The sequence below is a fragment of the Sebastes fasciatus genome, chromosome 6 (assembly GCF_043250625.1).
Source record: "Sebastes fasciatus isolate fSebFas1 chromosome 6, fSebFas1.pri, whole genome shotgun sequence".
NCBI lineage: Eukaryota > Metazoa > Chordata > Actinopteri > Perciformes > Sebastidae > Sebastes > Sebastes fasciatus.
Window position 1 is genome coordinate 27,769,965 of NC_133800.1, and position 17,599 is coordinate 27,787,563.

At 40.5% G+C, this 17,599-nt stretch overlaps 1 protein-coding gene across 4 annotated transcripts in view; it reads left to right on the forward strand.

Annotated features, from left to right (window-relative positions):
• The window catches only part of taok3a (TAO kinase 3a), a 79,443-nt gene that overhangs the window by 12,062 nt on the left and 49,782 nt on the right, over positions 1 to 17,599 (forward strand). For all 4 annotated transcript variants that reach the window (XM_074638966.1, XM_074638962.1, XM_074638963.1 and 1 more), the window contains exon 2: positions 17,318 to 17,439. The gene's annotated coding sequence lies outside the window, so the exon portion shown is untranslated. The remainder of the gene's footprint in view (positions 1 to 17,317; positions 17,440 to 17,599) is intronic.

A 17,599-nucleotide genomic window follows, 5' to 3' on the forward strand; every position in this document is an offset into this window, starting at 1 on the left:
TGCGAAACTTTAATTTTCGGTGGAGTGCACAGAACGCAAATATTTGTTTCAGCCTTGGTGTGAAAGGTTTAAAATGCGAAAAATCGGCAACGACTATTTAATATTTTCGTTTGTGTCCCCGGTGTGAAAAGGCCTTGAGGCTGGAATTAGCAAACATGTAGTTTAGTTTAGTGACTTGTATTAAACCACATTACTATAATGTTGGTGTTACTTTACTAAGTCATATGTGTGGGTAAAATCTATCCTCCACAGGACAGATATTTTATTTTTTACTTACCCTCTCTTTTTTTGTGTGTGTAAAAGAGGCTTGGATGAATCAGTAGATCTAAAAGAGGAAGGGGGAGGCTAAGTTCTGAGCCTGAATTAATTCCCAAACTAATTGCGGGCAGACTTTACAGGGGATAAAAAGCTGAAATGCTAAGTCCTAAAACCCATGGGCCCTCTCCCACTCTGTGTAAACCTCAGTGATGATGTACATAATTTATACTGTCAGTGTATATTTGAAAAAGAAGAAGAGGAAGAGGCAAAGCACAAGGGAAATGACTCAGTGGCCTAGATGCATATTTCCTTTTTGGGGTTTCCTCTGCTAAATTTCCTCCCTCTATCTTTCTCTTTCATTTTGGCTGATCATTCTCTCTTTTCTTTGTAAGAGGCAGAGGAGCGGAAAGGGTTGTAGGTTAGCATGCTTGGGCTTCTCTTGCTGTGTCGCATTCATTGAGGTGTGATGGCTAGATGAGTCAAATTACTCACCACCTTACTTCTCAAGTGCTGTGATGATCAAGCTATTTCCGTGTTGACTTTGACACTGATCAAATGAGAACAATTGAGGAAATGTGTCATGTTAGCATTCAGTGAGCAAGGTGAGGTTTGTGGTATTTTTCTCTGGAAGCATTTGAAGACTTTGACACAAAAAAACACCCTCCCCCCCCCCCATCCCATTCTTTTGTCTTCTTCTCTTCACGGTCATCTGAAAGCTACAGGCTCCCTCAGAAAATGGCTCCCTGTGATACACTAGTGGTTGCAGGATGTTTTTATCCAGTCTATTACGAGGCTGACAGCTGTGGGAGTCCTAGCCATAAATGTATAACCCTGAATCACAACATCCCCCGTCATCCCGTGAGGCCCCGGCGAATGATTGCATGACATCATCGTTTTCCCTCCAAGAAAACGGCCATCGAGAAAGTCAGAGAGGGCGTCTCATCCACCCAGCAGAGGCATCCTACATGGAATCCATTCACTGAGCTGAGAGATTTAGAGTGGACTCATGTTCATTGCTTTGGCTTTGTCTGGAGGGCAGTCGGTATTGCTCTGAATTCGGCAAACCTTGCTCGGCAGATTAAGGAAAGAAGGCCGTCGAAAAGATTTAGATACTTCCTCAAGGGGTCTAAATCTTTGCTCTCAGTCTCTGGCACCAGATCAGAGAATGAGGGGAAACCTGATTTCACTCAACCTATCTGGGAACGGTTGACACATCATGTGCAAGGACAGTAGTAGCTCGACTCGGCCATTCATGGCACTGGAGCACCACTCACACTTGAGCTAATGGCAGCTCAGCCTGTCTGTTAATTTGAATCTCTTTAATATTTCATAATAATAAAAAAAAACTCAGCAAGTGGCAGCTGCATGTCCTAATAATTTCTCTTTTGCGCTGCTTTCACTACAGAACATGCAATAGGCCTCTATTAATCTTTCCGCTGCTCTTGATTGGAAAATCCTGTTGGGCTTTAGAGTAGCACTTCACTCTATGCTCAGCCCTCCCTATGTACACATACAAACACGCGCACACACACACACACACACACACACACACACACACACACACACACACACACACACACACACACACTTGGAGCTGAAACTAGATCAGCTGGTGTGTACTTCCACGAGTAGAAGCCTGTGTGTATGTCTATGCACACTCACTGCTGATTAAATGACTATAGCACTTTGTGTAATGATTACATGTATTCTCTGTGTATGTGTGTGGCTGTGTACACGTGCATGGCCTATGTGTGTTTGCACATTTTCTCTCAAACATTCCTTGTTACTTTCATGCATTTTGCATGGCCTTGTGGGAAAGCAGAATGGGGCTACAGCAGCAGGATGACTCACTAGCCGGTGTAGGCATTTGACCGCCAGCACTTGTTACTGTGGTGTCAGGGACACAGCTAGGACTCTCTCAGCACAAGTCTCCTCTAAAGGCCCTGACACACTAAGCCGACGGTAGACCGTCGGACAGTTTTGGGCCGTCGGTGAGCGTCTGTCAGTCTAGTTGTTGTTTTTTGGTGTATCCCGCATCGTCGGCTCTAGTATGCCCGTGTTGGAGTTCCCTCGGGCCGATTCAGCATGTTGAATGCTAACTGGCCGTCGCCTGTAGTCTTTGCGGTGTGTTCGGGTGCAACTTGTCGGCCAAAACAACGTGAGGCGACCCAATAGGCGGCCTTCGTCGCTACTAGTTCTCTGATGTCGTGTTGGTGTGTCCCCAGCTTAAGACTCACATGCAGAGTTCTTGAGTCTTTGAAAAGCCAGAGTAGTTGATGTGGGGGCTAAAACCTCAGCCATGACACGGTGGGAGCAAATCATAGTTAATTTATTGGCTGTCATGTGGCCTTGATACCAAACAGCCCCAGACTGATTGCTCTCACTGCTGACGTACCGCCATTTATGAGTTTGTGTGTGTGTGTGTGTGTATGCGCCTGAATATTTGTTTATAGTTGCACAAAGGTCTTCAATCATAGTGTGAACATGTGCCTTGTGCACTTGCCCATTGGGGTTTTCTTTGTTTGTTTGTTTTTACCATTCTCTGTGAGTGCATGTGTGATTCCACAGCTATCATGTGTTTGGGTGTGCAACTGAAGAGTATTTTTGCAGCCGCAATGAAAATCAATACAGCTGGGAATTGATAGTGTCATAAACAGGCCCAGGGTTATTGCCTAGTCGATATGGCCCATCTCGTCACCAGAATCCCAGCTGAGCCTGGCTAGATGTGACCAATGGCAGTGAGTGTTACACATATTGATGAAAACACTAGCAGTTATCGAATGGCCTGCCTTTGGCATTCACACCAGTTTAGCACCAGCAGCAGCCCTACGTGTTACCCAGGGTCAATAGAAACCCAAAGGCTGAGGCCTCAGTGACCAAACCTAATTGACATTTACCCTTAATTGTTGTCTGTTCCAGGGCTGCACGGTGGTGCAGTGGTTAGCACTGGCGCCTCACAGCTAGAGGGTTGCAGGTTCGAATCCGGCTTGGGACCCTTCTGTGTGGAGTTTGCATGTTAGCGTGGGTTTTCTCCGGGTACTCCGGTTTCCTCCCACAGTCCAAAGACATGCAGGTTAGGTTAATTGTGGACTCTAAATTGCCCGTAGGTGTGAGTGTGAGCGTGAATGGTTGTCTGTCTCTAGACAGGCGACCTGTCCAGGGTGTACCCTGCCCCCCCGCGACCCCTAACGGGATAAGCGGTTGCAGATGGATAGATGTTCCCGAAATTTGCCTTTCACTCCCCCATATTGCTAGACAGACTACCAGTGTGGAATAAATCATGGCACCAGTTTTGTCATATTTTTTGTAAACTTAACAGTACCACATTTTAATGCCTGTAAACACTTTTTTTTATTTAGACTCAATTTCCCTCAAATTATGCTCCAGCTGGGAGAATAATTTGCTTTGTTCATGCGACTGTGCTATTTTTGATTATGCTGTTATGGTGTAAGCATGCAAGAGCAGGGGGAATATCCCAGTGGGAAAAGAGTCTAAAAGTTGAATAATTATGTGTTGTTTTATTTTTAGATTGTTTTTTGTTCTTTCTTTTCCCTGTGATATTCTTGTAGCATTAAAACTGCAATGCCTGAAGTTTACATTGTGCTTCTTACCACCTATGCACATTATGCATTCAGTTGTTGCGTAGTGCATACTCATAACTGATAGTTCTATGCCTGCTTGAGGAGTTAAACATATTTTTCCATTCTACAGTCTGAATGTGGAACCAGCTATTTATGTAAAAGTTCAAATGACCTCTTATTAACCATGTTAATAAAATACAATTTAGTTTAGCTTCTGTTTAGCTTTAAAATGATGTCTGATCCAGTGTGCTCTTGCTAGTGCAGCTACTAAACATTGCCTTCCTCCACTTTAAAATCTGAATCAACTGTTGTAATATAAGCACAGTAATTATAAAGGAGTGTGTCAAGACATTGATATTGTTATATGACAAGTACTGTACATACTGTATGGAGTATTGAGAGTGTGTCTGCTTATCTATTGAAAGTGGGTGTCATAAAGCTGAGCTGATGGAGACAGATTCTCTGTTGAACCCAGTGACCCCAGGTCAGCGTTATGGATTCAGTTTGGCTTGTGTGTGGGCCAATGCTTTACAGATTACACCCTGTTAACTCTCTAATTGACTTGTATCCAGTCCCCCAGCCCTGTCATTAACTCCTGATAGGGGCCCATTAGCCAGCAGGACCACCACCTGAGCAGGCCACAGTAAATGTGAAATTGTTTTGAAGACAAAAGGGTTGTGTTTGTCTGGGAATATTTCTCCACTCTGATTTTTTTTTTATCTCTCTTGATAATAACAAGAATTCCATCTGCAATATTTTGTAATAATTAGAGATTATATGAGCTGTAGCAGGTTACGTTGGATGTTGGTGACTTCTAATTGCAATGGGAAGTAAGCGAAGGATCAAGAAGCTATAAATGTGTTTTTCTTTTAAGCGTCCTGCTTGGTTACACAAGCCAAACAACGTTAAAATAACTTTGTGCAGCGCAATAGCATTTCCTCTTCTTATATTAAATTTAGAGTCCTCTGTCTAGTCCGAGAGTGTCCACACTTTTCGCTAGAATTTCATTTTGATCAAATGGGACAAATCTACGCCTCACTTGGCAGGAATCAAACATAGACTGCCATGATGGATGTACATTTGGATGTTTGCTTTAAAACCCTCCATTCCTACAGAGGCACAGATTATACTTCAGTAAACACTTTTCACTTTGTTGAATTCCACCTCATGATGGCAATATCAGTAGATCAATAATGCACTAGTGATTATCTTGTAGACAGCTTTGGAGTTCCCACACTTTCACTAGTGTAGTTCACTACAGCTGTTGTGTCTTTACCATCTATCCTCTGTGTTGTCTGTGTAGGAAATGCACAGGTGTAACTAATAACCTTAATGATGGTTCTCTTTCATTAAGTATTCCTGTAAGACATGTTGCTGAGCCAGCATGCATAATACCAGCAACCTGGAGTTGGCACAGGTAAATGCGGTGCAGTCATTATTAATGATATTGATTACACCTGTGCTTTTCCTGCTATGACATGTCAAAGATGTCATCGGAGGTGAATGGAACACTTTTACAAATTACTTAAATTAACTCAACAGTCTCTTTACAGACACAGTCCTGGTTACTCGGGGTCACCCAGTGGTTCCCAAACCGTGGCGAGGACCCTTCCTAAAGATCGCATGATCAATATGAGTGGTTGTAAAGTGATTAAAGGAACAATGGGTAACATTTCGGGGGATCTATTGGCAGCAATGGAATATAATATTCATAACTATGTTTTCATTTGTGTATAATCACTTGAAACTAAGAATCATTATGTTTTCGTTAGCTTAGAATGAGCCCTTCATATCTACATCTGTTTAGTTGAACTCATAGCTCGTAAACACATGCAGGGTTGCAAGTGGACATTGCTTTGTTTTAAAGGGTCACAGGTCAAAAAGTTGGGGAACCACTGGGATAAAACCCTGCTGTCAACTGTTTTCATTGGGATTATTTCCTTGGTAGAAAAGTATTCTAATGAAATTGATTTCTCCTGTTAATAAACTTATGACAACACCAATGTTACCGATTACATCGGACATTTTACCAGAAAAGATGATGGTCAATATATTTAGAGCGCTTTCTTTGATTGTTAACGTTTGATTGCTGTGTGTCTGGACTCTCCTGGCCTCTCTCTTTCGCTGTGGGGCCGCAGGTTTCCACCTGGCACAGCTCCTCCGCACGGCGATTTCCTCATTAACGTTAGGGTTCCCTTATAGCATTGGGTTTAAATCTGAAATATTGCCAAATAGGTGCTTTTGCTTTTCACTTTGACACCAAATCCTCCACCATCGTCTTGTCTGTCAACTCACTCTCGTCCCGCATGTTTGAAATCTGACTCCTGCTACTCTGTGCTGTACGGAGCAGAGTCTTTCACTTTCAGTTTGTAGCGTCAGTTGTCCGACTATGTACTATGTATACGCAAAAATGAACTAAATGAGTTTTATTTCAATATATTGTAAGTATTATAATTGGTGTATGCCTGAAAACCATGTAACATCGGTAACGCCAACTACCGCAGCAAGCCTATCTGTGATTATGATGGACCCAATTGCTGCCTCCATCTCTACCTGTCCCTCTCTTTGTCTCTCTTTTTCATCCTCTCCTCGTGACCTCTTTCTCATTTTAATCCAATGATGCATTATTAGCACATAACACACACACAGTCATACTTATCCTACACGCTCTGCCTATTTTGCTCATATGGGAAAGTGACCTGCTTTCACATACTCACACTGTAGATCCTCTCACTGACCTACAGCCAGAAGCCAAGCTGATGTATGATAGATTTTTTCCAAGTTAAGAGAAGATCAGGGTCACGGCGTGTCTACGCAGGAGGCGTTTCAGCCACATTTTTCAGTAGTCCATCCATTTAATCAATCCAACTGTCTACACAGGCCTATTTTTACACTTCAAGTCTATTTTCCTGCATTTTACGAGCATAACCACAGATTTTGTGCATTGGGCTTTGAACGCTTCCAAAATGCGGGTCACCTACACTTCAGACTGTGCCTGAATGCATCTTGCGGTGGACTGAAGCTGCTGCTGCTGCTGCCCATGTGTAGACATGGTGTTAGTTTGAGCCCTGGGGTGATTCAAGTGTTATTTGAGGTTTTTATTTTTTTAATTTTAAATTCTCCTGGGGACAATGACTAAGGCGTTGTTGCTAAGGTGCACATGAACAGTCTCTTCAGATTAATTGAGTGGTTTTCGGACATAATAATGTGCATAAAATCCAACACACGTGCATGTTGGTGTTTGCACAGTGAGTCAGCGTAGAGGAGGTGGCGCTGGTGGAGTCGTGTTTTTAAAATAATGAACTGGTTCTGTGCAGGCCTACAAGGGTTTTCAAAAAATAGAGTTCTACGAAAATGATTGCCCAAGAGAAAAGAAATTACATAAACATCAAACTCCCACATTTGGACATGTGTTTTACTGCAGGCATGTCACAGAAGACACATGGTGTACCGGGAAGCTGTCATGATGCAGCAATAAGTGCTCGCAATCTAGAGTGATGAAGATATTACAGTTTTTAGGTTTGGGTATAATTCAAGCTTTTTTGATACTGGTTGACTTTTAATACCAGTTCGTAAATTATCATTTTTAATATGTTTTTTATTTTAATACAGAAAGTCTTGAGTTAGTCTGAAAGAATCCGTTTTTTTTTAGTTTTTTTTTAGAGATAAATATTTTTGAAGAAATGGGAAACATTTCTTTTATTTGTAAAGCCTTGACATTTTTTTTAAAACTCAAAGCAGTTTTACAACATGTTAAAGTTGTAATTGCTCTTCTTTTTTCAAGACTTATATACGTATCTTTAATATGCTGCATGGGTTCACAACACATACACACTGTCACCATCTTTATCTGAGAACTAAGGGCCACAGTTGATTTATTCCCTTTATTGCTCATTGTCCAGATGATTAATCGGGTGCATCCCAGTCTTTTTTATGTTTTCCCAGTTCCCTTCATCCACCAATAATGACCAACTTGCTCTACTACCTGAGCTACTGCCATCCAAGGCCCTTACAAACAGTTTAAGGGCAGTAACAATCACTGTTAAGTTGGTGGTTATAGTTGATTATAGGGTACGTCAAGTAAAAGGATATGTAGCCTCTGATTATCTGTGTTGGATAAATTGCAGCTTCTATAGAGTGCTCCAGGGATGACGTGTTTTTGTAGGCCAACCAGGAAGTTAGCACCGCTCTGGTTCCCTCGACAATGGATGGATTATTGCAGAAAATAAGCTCAGTAGCAAACTTACACGTTTTGTTCAGCAAGATAATCTTCACAAATAAACACCCCTTTTATGATTTTTGAAGTGTAAATGCAGTCGCCAGAAGTAAAAAGCTAAGGTTAGGCTGTAGACGAACTACACCACGGTCGCATTAACGTGAGTATACACTGTAAAGGCGGACAAGTCGGCGTGATGACGTCTAGTAGTCTCATTTAACCACTTGTTAGCAACCACATAAAGGCTTCAAAATTCACGAGTGGGATATTTATTGATGTATCTTATGTCGTAGAACAAAACGTTAAAATCTCTTAAGCTTGTGTTAACCACAGACCTTATTTCATGCATCTAACTAAAAACCCATTCAAAAAACCTATTGACTTCCAGACGAGGGAACCGGAAGTGCTAAAATGCTAACTCGTTTCCGGGTTTTAGGACTCATTCCTGTAGCACTCTACAGCAAAAGGTGCTGCTCTTCAGCTCGCTCTCCTGTTCTGTGTGTGTGTGTAACCTGTTGATCCCTATAACACTCAACACCTGCTAGTGGTACCCCATGAGCAACCCCCTGCTCCTCCTCCCTCACTTTCTCTGATGTGCAAAATTGTCTGTAAGGGACTGTTGAATAATTTAACAGCCTGGTGACGGCGCTCTGTGACACTGCACTTAGTGTGTTGTTTCATTCAATGTGTGTGTGTGTGTGTGTGTGTGTGTGTGTGTGTGTTTGTATTTATTTAAGGGGAGGGGTTTGGAAAAAGACAGTGCAGAGATTGATTTTTGTGTGAAAGACTGTGTGGGTTTTGAAAAAGCAAGACAGTAGACCACACACACTATTGACCAGGTTGAAAAAAAAGCTCAGCTGAAAAGGCGCTAGCACTGATAGTTGCCAGAGAGGATGAATGGCTTTAATAGAGAAAACTCCAGGCTTCGCTCCGGAGGGACGAACACACACACAACGAGCCCTCTGGATTCATGGGATCGCTCTAAAAAAAGCTTTCACACTGAATGAGGGATGGTCTTTGTGTGGCAAAATGTGTGTGACCAAAGCTGTGTGTATGTGTGGGAGCTTGCTTATAACATATGCCTTATGTTAGATTATCTGGGAGATTTTCATTATTCTTTCTGAAATGATCTTTCTCTGTTTTCTCTCCATTAGTGATCCTCAGGCCAATGAGATTTACTATTTACATCCATCTGAAAGAATGACTTTATTTTGAGTGAGGCAACGTTATTATATACTGTGTGAAACATAGCCACATAACTGCACACATACTGACTCCCAACAGGAACTGGTCAGTAGTGTGTTAGGCATTCATTTATTAACAAAAAAAATTAACATAAATTTACATTTTCCAGCTTGGGGAAGTTGCAAGGAATAATCCATCACTTAATTCACTTAATTTTTTTTTTTACTAGCATGACACTAGATTAAGGGCTTCAACTGACGATTATTTTTATTAATTGATTATTCTAGCAATCATTTTCTCAATAAATTAATCGTTTGGTCTTTAAAATGTCGCCAAATGCCCATCACAAGTTCAATGAGCCCAAGGTGAAGTCTTTAAATTAGGGTTGTCAAAGTTAACGCAATAATAACACGTTAACGCAAATTCGTTTTAACGCCACAAATTTCCTTAAAGCATTAACACAACTTGTGATTTTTAATTAACCTCTTAGAAATCTGACAGGCCTGGCCGCTATTCGATCTTTTAGAGTGAAGATACTGGCATCATATGAAATTTGAAAACCTAAGAAATCCATTGGTACCCACCATGTCATACTAACTTGTCGCGAAGGCTAAGGCTAAATAACGCTCCAAACTTGTGCTAAATTTTAGCGAGGAAAAGCTTGCATGGCCATTTTCAAAGGGGTCCCTTGACCTCTGACCTCAAAGTATGTGAATGAAAATGGGTTCTCTGGGTACCCAAGAGTCTCCCCTTTACAGACATGCCCACTTTATGATAATCACATGCAGTTTGGGGCAAGTCATAGTCAAGTCAGCTCACTGACACACTGACAGCTGTGGTTGCCTGTTGGGCTTCAGTTTGCCATGTTATGATTTGAGCATATTATTTGATGCTAAATGCAGTACCTGTGAGGGTTTCTGGACAATATTTGTCATTGTTTTGTGTTGTTAATTGATTTCCAATAATACATATATGCATACATTTGCATAAAGCAAGCTTATTTGTCCACTCAAGTTGATAAGAGTAATAAATACTTGACAAATCTCCTTTTAAGGTACATTTTGAACAGAAAAAATATTTTAATCGATTGAGAGCCCTACTTAAAATGTCTTGTTTTGTCCGATCAACAGTCCTAAACTCAAAGATATTAAGTGTACTATCATAGAAGACCAAAATAAACTGAGAATAATCTCATTTGAGAGGCAGGAACCTGTGATGTTTTGCCTAAAAACAAAGGCTCTTAAATATAATTATTTATCGATTATCAAAATAGTTTGAGTAAGTTTTTGTTAATAAACTAATTCATTAATTGACAAATTATTTCAGCAAGTTTAACAGTAGGCAGATCTAATTACATAAATGGTGATTTCCTCCAAAAGATTTCATGTGTACGCATGAGTGATAAAACCAACGAAATAATGGTGTTAAAGGTTTATACTGTGACTGTGCCATAGCATACCACAGTTCAACAGTCCATAATGGAGGGAGATTATCTTTCCCCCACAGCCCTCTACCTCACAAATGCCCCAGGCTAGCTTAATATTGCATAGCTGCCACTTTACACATGAATCCTACATGGACATGTGTGAGGGAAAAACAGTGTGAAAATATTTCTCACGTGTGTTGTGGTTGTGCATGCGCTGCTCTGCACTAATATCTTGTAAGTCTGCATCACTGCAAGTGGCTTTTCTACATCAATATGGAGATTAAGATTGATATTGACCTAAAGCTTTAGGGCAAAAGAGGAGCTGCACTCCTCTGCTTGGTGTGAATAATTTGGCTTGGCTCTATCGAGAGCTAATCTACTTTTGTTGATATGTAGAGGAGAGGGTTGTTGCACCTTGCATGTTTATTATTGTTGGAAGTGTGGTTTATGGTAGCATTTAACTGCTCAACATTTGTTTTAACGGCAGTGGTGGTAGCCAAGACATGTATTAATATTTAAATATGTGAACAATGTTCTATCTTTTTGGCAGCATCTTGCAACTAGACCAAAAGGTTTCTGCTTTGAAATGCTGGGCCGGCATATAGACGCATGCGCAGACTGTGTGTAAGATTGTCCTACTGTCCTACTAAAATCACTGCTCAAAAGTCTTCCCCAAGGACACTGATTTGTTTTGTCTCTCCCGTACTTAAAGTCAGGATTGAAAGGCTCACATGCTCATCTCTGGTGATCCCCAGAGTGCTCGAGCAAGACGGAAATGTAGTGATCTGTAAAAGGTCATTGGTGCCAAGTTTTAAACAAAACAAGTGGAGTAGCCACTGTTCGGTTTTGGGCTGTTTTTGCTTCAAGGCAACAAGAGGAAATCACTTCAAATTAACTACAGATTTAGAGTTGGCCCAGGGTTTTAAGTCGGCGGATAGGCCACTTATTTGTCTCGTATTTGTCCCTCAATCCACCAACACCCATATTTATGTTGGCATTAGCTTTAAAGCTAATCTGAGAAGGTAACAGTCTTTGGTGTGTGTGCACATGTGTGTGTTTGTTTGTATGCATGCATGTCTCAATAGTGTCACTAAGCTCCTGCGATGAGAGCTGCCCCAAAGTCTCCAAATCCTGCTTTAGAGTGTGTGTGTATGTGTGTGTGTGTGTGTGTGTGTGTGTGTGTGTGTGCGCGTGTTCCTCACTCTGTGAAAATGAGTCAGTGCTATAAAAATCCACACTATGCCACCCTGGCAGGATAATCAGGACATAATGTTTAGTTTCCTTCTATCTCAGTGGATTAGTTTATTTTCATCCAGGGAGAATTTTCGCGTATTGTGGAAATCGCCTCATATTTGGTTGTCTCAGCTTTATTTAAAGCAGCATTTCACTAAGGGACGTGCGTTTTTAAGCACACCTACCTCCAGCATGACTCATCAAAAGCCCACCTCAGTCATCATCAGGCACTCTGGGAATCATTGAGTGTTACATTTGTGAACATTGGGTCTCATTATCATTGATTAGATTGAGGCAAACCAGGGCTCAAAGTCATAATAAAGACAGTCAAAGTATTTTAACCGGTTTGTTCGTAGTGCTTTCAGTGTACGCATTAATTCAGATTCACACAATATATTCACTTCAACCTTTTTAATCTAGCAGTTTTTTTGAAAGAATTGCTTGTTTAGTGACCTGCTCAATACTTTGACGGCTGCTGGCAAAGGGGAATCACTCCATTTACACAGAATTTCCCAGGTAGTCGCCCAGGAAGTAATGTCATCACGGATACCTGTAGCAGCCAGTTCGTTACTTAGCATTTCATAAAATCTTGGAAGTCTGTATGTGAAAAAAACTAAACCAAAAAGAGGCCTGAACATGGCCTGAGTCCCTGTTTGATACCCGATATCACATCCAGCTTGATGCATTGTTTGGCCAATCCCTCTGAAATCTGTTCTACTGGATTGTTTTGCAAGAACAGAAATGCATTACAAGGTTTTGTTTTCGAAAAACAAGCCAAGTTGTGCCTCGGAAATTGACGGCTCGTGACTCAGGATTTATGATTCATTTCGCAGCGTGTGTCATGTAACAGGAGGAACGGAAAGTAGGAGTTGGATATCAGGATTTTTATCATTAGCCAATGCACCAACAAACTTAGTCAGAAAGCCTGTGGTACTACTGTACCAGGGATGGTTTGCTGTTTATCTTACTATATTGAGCCTACATTGCCTGACCTTAACCCTTTACAGCCCTTGGAAGAAGTGAGAATTTGCTACACTAATCTGGCCTCACTCTGAAGGTCTGAAACTGCCTCTCTCAAGGATAGCAGAACAACACACACAAATACTTTCTTTGTCTTTAACTTTGTGTGCTTGCTGTCTCTCCCATTCATAGTAATGGATCTAGTTTGTAACAACATGGTGATCACTGTGCAGTTGATGTAGTCCTACCAAGCCACGTAAAAATCCGTAACGTAAAAAATAAGCAAGGCCTGAAAATCAGGAAGTTGACAAATGGATAATCGCTGGCTTTTAACTTCCTTCACTCTCTTTCGGATCATCTCTTTCTTGTTTTCTGTGTCTCACCCTCTTCATCATCATCATCATCATCATCATCACATCCTCTGTGCTAGGGCTGTTGCAGTGAAGGAATTTCCCCTGCGGTGATAATGATTGCAACTTTCTTTATGGAAAATTACTTTATTTATCCCGATTTTAGTTCTGTATAAATACGCTTTATTGTTAGGCTATTATTAGGTATATTGTTGCTTTTTAAATGACAAAGATGACAGTTTTAAAACGAATTAAATACTTGTTTATTGTTAAATATAGAACAAAGAAGGGCAATGATGCATAACGTTTTTTTCCTGCAGCACTCCCATTGCAAAGAATTAAAAAAAGAAAAAACGTGAACATAGCGGCTGTGGCGGTTGCTAGCCATCGCCTGTGGTTGGCTTGTCAATATTGTGGTTATTGCGACTGCCCTACTCTGTGCCTCTTTCTCAGTTTTCTCTCGCCTTTTCTATGTGTTTTATGGATTTTATCATGCTGTACCTAAACTGGCCCCCTGACCTTTGTACACAGACTTTTCCTCAAGCACAACACATTCATGGTCACGAGGGACACTTAGTTGACATAGCAATGGCAGTATATGGTATATGTTTCAACCACTAGGCCACCAGGTAACCACCTTTTTATTTATTCAATGCTGCCTTTCTCTCTGCTCTTGTCCCCTCACAGCAAATGTGCATATACTGTATATATACGGTAGATAATCCAACATGATACTTCTTAGTCATTAACAGTTTAGCAATAATTATCCTTCAAGGTTCTTTATTTGTCATTTGTCAATTCCAGCAAAGTCATGCTCATAAAATTTGTATACATAAAAGGGGAAATCACACAAGTAAAAGTAAAAGCAAAATGATTATCTAAGGCATAAAATAGTGTAGTTAAAATATAGGGCTTAAATATAAACATAAGTTAATATAAAAAAGTAATGAAAATTTGTAATTTTGTTGAACACAGTATTTCAGATGGAAAATTTCAAAACAAAATAAAACAAGAACAAGAGCAAAGTTGAGGAGGAGCTCGAGACATGGTAGCCGTCCATGGCGCCATCTTGCTCCAATTTTTTCTAGATGTATCCCTTACAAACAGTGTTGTTTAGCTACTGTAAATTCTTCTGCTCAGCTGAGGAAAAGCTTACATTTTTCCTCAGTTTTCCTTTTTACTGTACTGTACATAGAATATGTGTTGTTACTGCTCCAAATAGAGTAGTTTTGGATATATTCCTGGCCTATACAAGAGACTTTTCTTTTATTACATTTCTCCAAAATCCAGATTTCGCTTTTTTAATCTTGATTATTCTACATGATTTGTCATTTTTATAACCAATTAATTGCTGTTTTTCAAGCAAAAATGCAGAACGTTCTGTGATCCCACCTTCTCCAATATGAGGATTTGCTGCTTTTTTCTGTATTATATAATTTTAAACCCGATATCTTTGGGTTTGTACTGTCTGACAAAACAAGACATTTGAGGATGTCACAATGCGTTCTGGAAACTTGTGCTGGGCCTTTTTCACTATTTACTGACAAAAAACTAATCTACTAATCAAGAAAATAATTGGCAGATTAATTGAGAATGAAAAGAATCGCTAGTTGCAGCCCTAAAAGTAGTATGTGTTCAGATCTTATCTTTTAAATAAGATACAGTTAAAGGCCTCTTTAAGATGGAATCGAGTAAAAGACACACTCCTGCCCTTGCATTGTTCCTCACTCTTTCTATCCATCTATCTATATCACTCGCTTGTTGGTTGGTCACAAATGCCAAGCAGGGTGGAGGGAGCGACGAGGAGGAGGAGGAGGAGAAGTGCAGCAACAACTTCCCCAGAGGCTCATGCAAGCGTCAGTTTGTGTTATAAATCATTCAGGGACACTCAGAAGGGGCACAATACATTTTTATCCTTCTTCTCTCATCCCTCCATCCTCTCTCCTTCTTTTATTATTGAATGCAGCTCCTCTGAGCACCCAATCTGCCGCTCGGCATGATCAAAAAGAGAGAGGAGGAGGTTGGGGGGGTGAAACCAATAAGACGAGGGGAGGGTGAAAAAATTGAGGAGAAGAAGAAATGAGTCATTCCAGTTTGATTCCAATCAGGAATTAAGTGTCACAAAGCAAAGGTCACGGGGTCATTTATGGACTGAACAATGGATCTACTGCATTTCCTGTTTGTCTGGCTGCTTGTGGACAACAGTTGGTTTTATTGTGTGCTGGTCTTGTAAATGAGGGCTGTGGTTGTTGTGGATGCTGCCCCACCTGCTTGTCAAAACGACACACAGTCCAGTAGCTCACAGCGCTCTGCTGTCAGGACAACTCGCTCACATTTTTTGATGTGTATGTGTGGGAGAAAGCAAAATATTGAATTTGTTCTTGCTTGTGGGTGTGTGTGTGCGTGTGAATGCTTGTGTTTGTCCACGGCGCTCTGCGTAGCGTCCTTGAACTCGAGTATTTGAAAGAGGAAGAAAGAGGATACGTGCGGCTGTAAACAGGAGGCGCTTTCCTTGTATAAAATGCCAAGACATTTAGTTTGAGGTACCGTCTGCCCAATGCATTCTGGGATAGACATTATGCTCCCTGCTATGACCCTGAATATGGACAAGCAGGTGTGGTAAATCAGTTAACATGAAGCGGACCTCACTATCCTGTACTAAATAAAGTGATACTTGCAGCATTTTAAGACATCAGTGCCATGTACAATGTATTATTACCACCTGAGATAGTTGACAACCTTATATTAGTGATACTGTTAGTGGTAATATTTCTAAGATTTGAAACTTCATGCCTCTAAACTTTCTGTTGTGGAGGTTGTACTGTCGTCTTTCCGAAGCTGATAAAAGAAAGGATCATTGCTGTGTATCCTGGAGTTGTTGAGAGGATAATAACTGACAGTCATTAAAGAGATTTTCATTGGCTGTTGAGTCATTCCACCATCTGCTATTGTAAGGAAATTTTAAAGCTTTTCCTCAGTTTGCACTGTAAAGCAGCAACTCATTGTGCTTTAAAGCAATCCTGCAAAAATCTTATAAAATATGACCCGGTGGCACATGATATAAATTGTATTAATTGCAGTGCAGATTCTTGTAGCTGATGCTAGTCTTTTCAGTAATGGTCTTGTGTTTGATAATATTTCAGTAAAAAGGCAATTAGAAGAGACAAAAAAGAAGGAAGAACAAACTTTGTTTTGGCATTTCGATATTCGCAGAAGTTGCACTAGAGGGTGACGAATAATAGTCACATTTAGGGCTGCAACTAATGATGATTTTCATGATGATTTTTTTATATTTTATTAGTTTCTCAATTAATCTAAGGGCGCTTTCACATGCCATAGTCCATTTAGCTAGTCTGAATCAGATGTGAAATTGATAATTTTGGTTTGATTCAGTCTGGTTCGGTTTCACAGCGCACAAATCAACCAAATATAAAAAATACATTTGCCGAGGTGCGTGTATAAAGGAGCAAATTTATCATTTTCATCTCAAGAGATACCACTTCTATGCTGGGAATTTCAGACTTTGATGCTGTCGAAGTTTTTCACACTGATCGACTGCGCACAAATCCCTTCTCCTCCAGTTTACCTCGAATGACTTTGTAAACGTCATTATTTTTGTGGACTTTATTTAGCATATTCTGTATGTTTTCTGCAGAAGTCCAGGTCAGTCCTCTCCCACTCATGTCAACCTGTCGTTTACCTGTGTCCATCTCATCAAATGCCCGCACAGGCAGCCTGCGTTTTGGTTCGCTTGGAAACGGTCCGAGACCACCTCTTACAAGCGTTCACGGTTATTTCGGTCTGCACCAGAGTACGATTACTGCGTTCACAACTGCCCAAACAAACCGCACCAGAGTTCCATCAAAGCGGACTAAATGTTGGCTTGTGAAAGCACCCTAAGAATTGATTTGTGTATAAAATGTGAGAAAATTGTAAATAATGCATAATTGATTATCAAAATACTTGCTGATTATTGTTCTTTTATCCTCTTATCATTTAAGTTCAAGTCACATTATGACAGCCACAGTTTTCTAATGTATTTAACTTAAATGTACTCTTTATCCAACCATCTAATGCTTCTTTTGTTTTTCCCTCTCTCTTACCTCAGGTGCAGTATTAATCCAGTCATGAGGAAAGTCGGCAAGAAGTCAACTCTGGACTTAAACTAAAGAGAAGGAAAGAGAGGGAGACAGAGGCTGGTCTGAAACACCCTTCATACATTTCCTACAGGTAGGTTATACACATCTCTCTCTGTCTGGTCTGTTATTTTTCTATATCAGGCCACCTCATCATGCAATGTCACATCTGTTCCTTCCTTCCTGTTCTGTTCCTCACATTATGTTTTTTTTTAACCAATGTCTTTAATCTTATTGCAACTTCCAGCATGCAA